The sequence below is a fragment of the Aedes albopictus genome, chromosome 1 (genome assembly GCF_035046485.1).
Source record: "Aedes albopictus strain Foshan chromosome 1, AalbF5, whole genome shotgun sequence".
NCBI classification, from domain to species: Eukaryota; Metazoa; Arthropoda; class Insecta; order Diptera; family Culicidae; genus Aedes; species Aedes albopictus.
This window is the reverse complement of record NC_085136.1, coordinates 302,473,127-302,483,994: the sequence shown is the minus strand read 5'-3', so window position 1 is coordinate 302,483,994 and position 10,868 is coordinate 302,473,127. Positions and strand designations below refer to the sequence as shown.

General features: G+C 36.4%; 1 protein-coding gene across 1 annotated transcript in view; it reads left to right on the top strand.

Moving 5' to 3' along the window:
- Positions 1 to 531: 531 nt before the first annotated feature.
- The window catches only part of LOC115267366 (elongation of very long chain fatty acids protein 7), a 163,988-nt gene continuing 153,651 nt past the window's right edge, over positions 532 to 10,868 (top strand). The window contains exon 1 of the mRNA XM_029874350.2: positions 532 to 1,344. The gene's annotated coding sequence lies outside the window, so the exon portion shown is untranslated. The remainder of the gene's footprint in view (positions 1,345 to 10,868) is intronic.

The following is a 10,868-nucleotide window of genomic DNA, read 5'->3' as shown; positions in this document are numbered from 1 at the left end:
GAACATGGAAATCAGTGTGGAAGTCAGAATTTTGATTATTATCGAAAATCCAAGAAACTGTTACTGAAAACACACAACTGATCATCGTTCTTTGTTCTAGTCTTTAGATGCCAGCAATATCGCACACCCGAATCAGAAAGCCTGCGCAACATCAATAACATTCCAACAATCCATTCTATCCATCCCCATAGGCAAGCGACTTCAACGCATGCTTCCACTCCATTAGAAACCGGCTGCAAGCAAACAACAATAACAAAACAACCCCCATCATCGCCGATCGACTAGGAAAATGTCTCATCGCTGTCGTTTGTCACACCGGAATGCCACCCAGCCATGTCGCCGTCACACCGGCAATACGTGTAGCATCGATCATCTCGAGTGTCTCGTCGCACATCATCGTCGTCACCGTCGCCGAGAACCCCAAGCTCGCAACGCGACACCCACCGACGACAACGCACGGTGGCGGCGGCGCCCCCCATGCAGCCGATATAAAACTACCATGCGACAACGGGCCCAAATTCACTTCTCGTTTATCGCTCGGCCAAGCCGTTTCTCGTGTATCTACTAGTTGTAGTGGCCTACTAGGACCTTCTCTCGAAAGCAAAAGGAAGCTGCAGTAGTAAAAGTGCCCCTTCTATCTATTATACGTGTACAATTTATTGAGCTCAAAGTTTAATTAGTGGTGTCTCTCCCCTTTCCGAAAGCGCCAGGATTTTGGGTACAGTAAAAGGAGTAACGCCGAAAAACTGTTTGTTGTGTAAAAAAATCGTCTTCGGAAGAGTTTTAAATTTCCGCAGAAAAATCATCCAGTGATTGTGAAAATTGAAAGTGCTCTCTACTGTCGCAAGTGTGTCCTGTTTGAACAAACAAAGGATTTTCCTGAAAGTGATTCCGCGCCTGAACATCTCTACTCAAAGAACAAACCAGGGAGTCAAAGTCGTTTTCCTTCAATGCATCAATAGTGTACAATTCGGAAAAGGAAGTTTTAAGGTGGATCACACTGCAGCGCGAAACGGTTTTTGCATATAGCTGCCCAGTCGTCAGTGATTGCTTTGTTCGAACGGAAAAATCGTTGGCAAGAACACATCGCCACACACACGGTCTACTTGGATTACGTCGAGCTCGTGGTAAAAGTGTCTGCCTAGGAGTATTAAAAAAAACCTGTTCCAGTTTTTGTTTTTTGAAAAAAGTGCCAAAAACGAGCGACATATTAGTCTGATCGTGGTGCTGTGTGATCTACATTGGAGCAGTTCCCTCCCACCCGCCGCCCAGCAAGGCGTCCTGGAATCGTCGCCGTAAGAGTGGCAGCAGTTTTTGCTGGTTTCGTACAATTTTAACAGAAAGGTGAGTCCAACCTCTCTCTCACATACCTATACTGTGTCCATCTGTGAATGCCTTACTGATGCTGTGTGCCATGGATTACAACATCGTTCGAATTCGGCTTTGGTGGATAATTTTTGGCCATCATCGGCGAAAAAAAAACGAGTTTCATTGGTTGGCGGGCGCGCACCTTCGGTTCGGATGACGACGACGGACGGCGCGGCGGTTGATGATGAAATTGTTTTCGATGTACCTACTCGTATGTGCATAGCGAAATTGCTGACGATTGATCTTGTGGCGCTGAATGGAATGACGAATGTGAATGGTGCACTGTTACAATTCTGTTTTTTTTTGCGATTCGGCGAATGTATTAAATGTGGCTATCTGGATAGCCGGGAGCAATTAGAACATTACGCATGTCGATAGAGATTAGGAAAAATATTTGAATGGAAACGGCAAGGTCGCCTCGGGTTGCAATGACCTCAGAAAACTTTTAGTCTCGAAAAAAAAAACAGTTGGAAGCATGCCAGAAACAAATAGAATATAAAATAATAACTATAATGATTGAATTTACTGTCATTAAATGTTGTCTAAAATTTTCGAAAGGCTTTTAAATGCTTCTCTCAAAAATATTCATTCAGTCCTTTGTTTTTTTTTTTCTAGGGAAACAAACTCAGAAATGTTCAATATCACGGTTTATTTACTTTCAGAGTTATTTCCCAAAATTTAATTAGATTCTCTCACTTTTTTTGTTTTGTTTTAAGAATTCATTGAAGGACCATCATGAAATTTAAGTAATGACAAAGGAAACCTAAAATAGCTTTAACTAATTATTGGCTGGAACTTTAACAAACTTTGACAGATATGTGTCACCTCAAATGCTATGTTGTTTTCAGTGTCTCGTCCTTGACTCGACTGTCGCTTCAGACATTTGAATTTATCTGTCTTGTGCAACTGTACAAGATATTTTACCACAAATTTAGGAGGAAATTTTCGACTTGAACGGGCTTGGTGGTCTAGTGGCTACCGCTTCTGATTCGTATGCAGAAGGTCATGGGTTCAATCCCTGGCCCGTCCTTTTCAAAATTTAGGAGGAAATTTTCGACTCGATTCATGAAGATCTCCAAAACTGTGTAGAATGGATAGTATGAAGGTTTCTGCTGTAGATTCGTGTTTGTTTCGTTGAAGATTTTTAGAATATTTTTCACGATGTTCTTCTAGAATTGTAGGGATTTTGAAGATTTTTCTGCGGCATTTTCCACAAAGAATTGAATATTTGAACTATTGAGTCATTTTTAGAGGTACTGGAGCAATCATTTCAGGAGGATTATTTTGAAGAGTAAAAATTATGGTTCAGTTCTGGAGATATTTTCTTCCTGAATTAATGGTGACATTTATCGTGAACTCCTGACAAAACTATTGGGGAACTTACAGAATAAACTGGTGGGAGAGTTCTAGCAGATCTTGAGAGAATTTGAAAAGTTTTGCAAATATGTTTTTGAAAAAAAAAACGGCTAAGCATTCGTCCGGACGATTTCCAATTGGAGCTTTCGCAAAATCTACCCCAGCAATTGCACTATATATTTCACTAGAAATCTGCGGAGGGGGAGTGTCGGCAGTCCGGTACTCTGCCCGTTCGTACTTAAACCGCACGCGGGTAGGCCGGACGTGATCCCTGCTCTGTTTGGCTGCCAGTTTTGGCGGGCGAGGAGCAGCGGAAATGGCTTGAAGCCCAAAATAAAAAGCGTCTTTGGACGCTGAGGTCCAAAGAGGGAACACAAATTAAAACAATATACACTAAAAACGAATTCACTTTCAATAATTACCTTTTGAAAAACAAACAAATGCTTTGGGAACAGAGTGTCTGCCCCTGGCGACTAAATCCACAATTTAAATAACTACAAAACGAAAAACAAGGACAAATAAATTCAAATTCACTTCAAACTACACTGATTTACTAAGCTATAACTCTAATAATCACTACACACCTTAAAAAACTACAAACTGGGAGAAGGTCGCCGAAGCTCACTTCTGCTCTCCAGCCGACTTAACTATAAAGTGATGGAGTCAAGTCAATTTCTCTAGTCAAGTAAATTTCCTGCTATTGAAGCAGTCGTCTATTGAATGTACAAACAATTATTTACAAGTGCGCCAAATTCAACTCGCACATGGCTGCAAATCTATTTTGCGCCATCGAAAAAACCCTATAAGATACGTAACATGAATCGTCATTAGCTTAGCCTAGACACAAACCTTACATGAAACGGATAATCTCTACTAGATGAAACGGTTCAAATCCAAAGTCCAATTCAACGAATCCAATTCAAATAAGATTTTACTTGAAAAGATAAAAACGTCAAAAGCTACAAATTAACTAAAATAGTAATAAATTTAAGAAACGAACTTTAAATAATAAATCTAAAATATATATAAAAAAACAGATTTATCCAAATTTATCCAATTGAATTCAAACTTTATTTTACTTAAAAAGATAAAAAACGTCAAAACGTTACAAAAGAAAACGTAATGCTTATTAATATTTCTCAAGGGGTTTTCAGCTTAAAGCAAAACATGATCCATTTCCTTATTTTTGATTTTAATTTCTTATTAAGAGGAAACAAACCATAGTCTGTATTGAAAAACTAAAATCAACTTTCCATGACGAAAATGATTATGATCACAAAAATTGGGCCTTTACAGGGTGCGGCAGAAAAAAATGCGAAAAGTTCAAGGTACTATTACACGCTAAATATGGGATACATATGACTATTTTTTCATGTCAGTGTATCAGTCAATGTCTATATTCTAGCACTGAAAAATAAAAATGAACATATTTGATGTTTAACATGTGATAATGTAAGCCTAATAAGCGGGTATCAATAAACTGCGCGCCCAATGGTCATTAAACAAAATGACTATAACAGTAACAAAATTAACTTAAATTCGATGAACAACCAGACCACACTGATCCAGAGCCATGTAGTTTCACATACTAGATGAAATAAGTACATATATTTGATGATATTGTAGAGACATTTCAAAATTTTGTTTTATCAGATACGAAATTTAGCGACCTGTGTACTTGTCTGCGGTTTGAAAATTCTGATTGTATTCAGGCGCCGCCCTGTACAGGTTAGTGACCAAAATAGGAAAATTTTTAATTAACTTTCCAGAACACTAGCCTATTATAGATCATGGAACGTTGAAACATAGATTAGTTAATGTCAAATGGACGAAACCGGGGTTTGAAGTTGAAAAACACTTTTGCATTTTTTTTCCTGCCGCATACTGTAGAAACAGTGTGCATCGGGTTCAAGCACATTTCGGATATGATAAGAAACTTTTGTGTGCTTTTTAGAGTCCCTCTAGAAGACTACTTAGGTCTATCCAAGAAAGTTTCTGAGATTCCTCTAGGCTATCTCGTAGCATATCGCTTGGTTATCTCTTGGGATGCGATGAAAAAGAGGAAAGAGTTCCTCACCTTTGAAATTTCGCCATTAGTTCCTTCTAGAAGATGTCTCTTTTCCTCCTAGAGCTTCTACTGGGGTGCAGGAATTCCACCAGCAATTAGAATCGATTACGAACCTCATTCTGGATTTGAACTCTAACTCCAAGCTTTTAAGTTTCTAACAGTTTTTTTTTTCTAGAAATCCTCCAGATATATCTCCTGAAAATCTTTCACAAGTTTCTTCTACATTTCTTCTTAAAGTTTGATCTGGGAGCCCTCCTGGCGTTCCTTCTAGAAATCTTCAAAATGTTATTTCTAAAATTCTCCAAAAATCCTTTCTAAATCCTCCATGAGTTCCATTCCGAAATCATGCTAGAGCATTCTATAAAGATCCTCCAGAATTTTCTTTGGGGATTCCATCAAGAGCTACTTGTTGGAATCCTTCTTAAGTTCCTGGAGAAATATCTTGAATTCCTGAATCTCAAATTAAACTCTTGTATTTATCTTGTAGGAATCTTCAAAGGAGCTTCTAAAGGACTAAAGACATCCCCAGAAGGAACTTCTTTGACGAATCCACAGAGGATTATCTCAAGGAATTCCCAAATGATGTTTCAGGAAAAATTCCCAGCAGGAATTCCCGAAGCAATCTGGCATTTCTGGAAAAATTGGCAGATAAAAGTCTTGGAATAATTCCAGAAGTTCCAGGAGGTATCCCAAAAGAAATTCCAGGAGAAGTTTCCAAATGGCATATCTTCTGCAATCAGCAGATGCTGTTCCTGAAAGAATCCCTGGATGGAATTTCTGGAATGTTCTCCAGTAGGAAAATCAGAAAAGTTGCCCTGACTCGAAATAAAAAATAATAAAATAAAAAAAAAACAATTGGCTCGATTATCCGGATGATTCAATTTGAGCCCGGCTTGCAATGGGTTTATCTGATGTACTTCACGCATGTTGGACAGATTGTTACGCGTGTAGAATTTAGTCATTACCATTTGATTTTGCATTAAATGTTCAAAATATATGCGTAAAAGAGTGTTTCCAAAATACGTCGGTGGTTTCTAAGGAAAATTCCTGATAGAAAAAAAACCAAAGAAGTTTTTTTAGGCTGTGAACCACTTCACTTGCTCGTTTAAGGTTTAGTTAAAATTTGACACTCCGATAGTTATTTAAAAATAACTACGATGGCAGCCCATTTAAAAATAACATACGAGTAGTTACTTGGAGCAAAATACAGCACGCAGCCAAATCATTGCGAGCAAAAAATAACTATCGAACTGTCAGAACTAACCCTGGTCAGGAGTAGGGTTGAATTTAATCAGACTCGAAATAACTACCGAAGTGTCAAATTTTAATTAAAAGTTAAACGAACAAGTGAATCAGTTCACAGCCTTAAGATATGTATGGACGAAGAACCTCCTAAGTTATTGACTGGAATTTTTTAAATATTCTTTTAAGAATTTTTTTCGAAATATTCCTAGAAATTTCCCTTAAGGAATCCCCAGAGGAATTTCCAGAAAACAAATGAATAAACATCTGTGAAAATTCCTAAAAATTTATGGGTTTCTGAAGGAATTCGTGATTGAACCACTGAAAGCAAACACGCAAGAATCTCTAGAGGAATTCCAGTAGAAACACTCCTTCGTAAATGTCCAATGCATTTCTAGATGGAATCCCTGTAAAGTTCCCTAAGAAGCTCTTGGAAAATTTCGTGATAGAATACCTGTTTAAATTTCTGGATAACCTCCTGGAGAAATATGTGAAGGAAACTCTGGAAGGTTTTCTTAACGAGTTATTAGAAGATGAACAAATCCCTGCAGGAATCTGAAGGAATTCATTGAAGATTTTCTTAAGGCATCCTTGGAGAAATTTGAGAGGCAGGAATTTATTCAAGGACCCCACGATGAATTTCTGAATACTGCATAGAAAGAATCCTTGGAAGATTTTGTGAAAGATTACCACGATTAATTTCTGAATTAAATCTTGATGAAATTTCTAAACAAATCCGGCAATTTTGGATGGGGAAAATATTTTTTTGCCTATAAAAAGCCACGAATGATCCATGAAACTTTTCAATATTCCTTAAAAGCATATTAGAAAACTATAAAGCAGTCAATTGCATCCATGAAAGATTGTCGAATACTCTCTGCTTTCGTAAAAATTTTGCAATAAAATATTCCACAATTCCATGAAACGCGTCATGAAACGGGTGAAACGATCCATCGAATGATCCATAAGTAAAAGGAATATATTGGTAAAAAAATAGAAAATGATCCAAACAAAACAGAAAACTGATTCATAGAATATATGAAAACAATTTCTGAAATATAGAAAATGATCCATACAAAATTGGAAAACGATCCATAAAATATAAGAAATGATCCATAACATTTCGGAGACGATCCATATTTTTTTGGAAATGTTCCATAAAATTGGGGAAATGATCCATAAAAATATGGATCCAATAAATCCATAGACGACTTTTGGATAAAATTTAAACTGTTTATTGTTGTTGGTTTATGAATCATTCCCTAAATTTTATGAATCATTTCTGAAATTGTATGGATCGTTTCCAAAACGTTTTGGATAATTTTCCATGTTATATGGATCGCTCTCCTTTTTCTTATGGATCATTTTTCTTATTTTTATCCCGTTTTTATATTTTCTATGGATCGTTTACCAATTTTCTATGGATATTTTTTTTCGCTTCCTATTTTTTATGTATCATTTTAGAGATTGTTTAAACCATTTCAAGGAGTTGTTTATGGAATTAAGGATATGTTTATTGCTAAATTTTACGAAAAGGAGGAAGAATTAGACAATGTTTCATAGATCCAATTGGCTCGACCTAACGGTTTTCTGGTATGCTTCTATGGAATATTGAAAAGTTATCAGTAGATCACTTGGCATTTTTCCAAGGATCGTTTTATAAGTTTTACGGCACAAACATTGGGCTGCCATTTTGGATGATTTTCTAAAGGAATCATTGGGGAAGTTTTTAGAGGTGTTTCAGAAGCAATTCTTGTAGATTTTCTTAAGTGATCCCTGGAAGAATTTATGAAGAAACCTTTAGATGAATCTCTAAAGGAATTCGAAATTTCTGATTTTCCGGAGAAATCACAGCAGGAATTTCTGAAGAACCTCGTGGACGGTTTTCAGATAGAATTCCTGGAAGAATTTTTGAAATAAAACATGGAGGAATTTTTGAGGAGGTCCATGGAATGTTTTCTAGGTGAATACATGGAGAAGTTTCAGGAGCAATCTCTTATTTCAGAAGGGAATACTGGAGAAATTTTTGAAAAAAAAAGAATTTCTTAAGGAGTTCTTCGAAAAATTTCCGAAGAATTCCATATAGGAACTTTCCAAGGAATCTCTTGAAAATTCCATGAAAAAAGAGAGATTGTTCTTAAGGAATCTCCGGAAGAAATTTAAAAGGAAGCTTTCGAGTAAACAGAATCCTAGGCAGATTTTCTAAAATAAAATCCAAGAGGAATTTCTTAACGAATTAATTGAAGAGTTTTTTTTTTTAAGAATTCGTGGATGTATTTTTAAGGAATCACTGAAGAAACTTCTCAAGAAATCCGTGAAAGATTTTCCAAAAGAATAAGTTTTGGCATTTTTTAATGAATCCCTGGAGAGTTTTCTAAAATTACACTCATAAACGAATTAGAGCGATTTTGGGTATTATGGACTGGACAGGCTTGTTCTCTTCGTCATGGTGCGTTTTTGTAGGTCAAATTTCCGGAACTTGGTCGTATAATTCAGCTTGCTTGGGAAAGATTTGACGCCAACTTTGAGCTCAACAGGATTTAAAAAAACGCCCCATGACGAAGAAAACAAAACTGCCGAAAATGCGTAAGTTTTTGTTTAGAAAATCTAAGGAAAGCTTCCACTATGAGCCTTGGCAGAAATCTCTTGGGCAATTTATGAAGTTCTGGATAAATTCTTAGAAAAATATCTGAATTTTTGGAATAATGTCTCATTAAATTCTTGAGAAAAAAATCCCTTAAGAATTTGTTATTTAAAGAAATTGAAGGTTTTATTACTTATTGTTGTTCTGCTTATAGTTTTGATATCCTCCAAAATGTTATGTTTGGAGTTTATGGCTTTCAGTCTTGGGAGGAATAACTCAAAAACGGACTCTTAAGTTATCATCCGACGTTTCGGTCCCATTTATTGTGCCTTTGTCAAGGAATTAACTATGCTCCGTTTTCTCGTAACATAGGCCCACAGCATAGGCCGACTTTGTCCCAGGCAAACGTATCGTCTGCCGCCCGCGGTGGTGGTTAAGTGAAGGGAATTTCGAACACCAAAGCGCCAGTGTTCTCCGTTCCATCTGATTATTTGCTCAGATATCCGATGATTTCTGTTACTGCTTGCAGCTTCGCCTTGGCCGATTCGTTGATCTTCTGCAGTGATTTAACAGGCTGGCTATGGATCAACTTTTTAATATCCTTTGCAATGCTTTTACCTAATACATTTGATACAAAAAAAAAAACGCGACAACTTAAAATTCTAGAAGGGCAATCTTAACAAACTTCCAATAGAAATCCATTTTCAGCATCATTTGAGATTTTCAAAATTGCGATCGCAGGTTCTCGGCGTGGTAGACGCAAATTATCAATTCTTTTAGGGTACTTTCACAGATATTTTTGTGCCCGAAAATGTAGTGAATAAACTATACCTTTATTTGTTGCAACAGAGATAAATATCAAAAATCGCAAATATCCATATTTTTTTTGGAATAAAAAAATCATTACGGTTGAATTTTGATTCTTTATATGCATCGTTTCGGGCTTAAAAAATGAAAAAAAAAAAAAGAAATCAATTTCTGGAGTAATTCAAAAGAATTACAAAATATTTTCATGTTCAAAATGCAAGGAAAAAAATCTTTCATGTGTTTCAAACCCTGAATATGATGTTAACCCAAGTAACCACAAGCATTATATCATTGCACGAATTAGACTGAATATCAACATTTGCAATGCGAAATGCAGTAATTCCACACTTGTCATGCAGTAATCCTTTAGATTGGCATTATCAATGTAATGATGCATTGCATCTTTCTTTACATAAGGGTTCATTAAAAGGTGATATAAGATAATTCAATAATTCAACACTGCAAAAACTGAATAAATGCAATGTACAAACTAGCAAAGTTTGCTCTAACAATACAATTATAAATGCTTGACTCTAATGGTAAACAAATCAAAACAAGAAGATTGAACAACTTTACGGTCAGCTCCATCAGTATTCAACATTTCTGGTTCGACTCCCGACCAACTTAATCCCCATTTGAGCCATCGATCGACGACAGCAAAACCTTTTTAGAGATGACCTTTTCTCTTTTCTGTAGGCTGCTATCATATCCCAATAATGATGGAAATCACAATTAGCATATAAGCAGTGTGCGAAGGGTGTTTTAATCGACGTTTTAGTTTTCTTATATTGATTTAATATCTTCTAAAATGCATTATTTATTTATCAGAATGTAATGAATTACTGTATTCTATTACATATGACATAGTCGTTTTGCCTTCTACTGCAATGATTGAGACAGAAGATCAGTTTCCTTTTAGTTAATGAAAAATCTGTTGTTATCACTGCAGCAGAAACGGTCCAAGGCACCAGCGCGATGGAACTCATCTAGCGGTCTTCAACACTTCTGGTTCGACTCCCGACCCGGCGACAAAAAATAATGGTTAAAACAGTCATGTGTGGGGGGCATCAGTACCGTCGATAACGAAACGCTGCTAAAAATAGATTTTTGTTTTGGTTTTTCGTGTTGCACGTATTAAGCATGTGCAAATGCAAATATACAGCACATGCATTTATGTTACTTTAGCAATGGCTGTCAGCGTGCTGCAATATGTGGCACTTATTTGATTTTAGTGGGGCCCTTTTCGACTTTAATATTGCTTCAATGAGGGGTTTAAAGCAATGCAGCATTATATTCACAATTTTAAATATAAATATAGGGCAAAATTGATGCACTTATATACGGCTTCGTGGTTACTTGGGAAGTATCTGATTTTGAGTAAATACTACCAGAAAATCTTCCTAAACTTTAATTTTACATGAAAAAATAAGTTTTTAGACATGT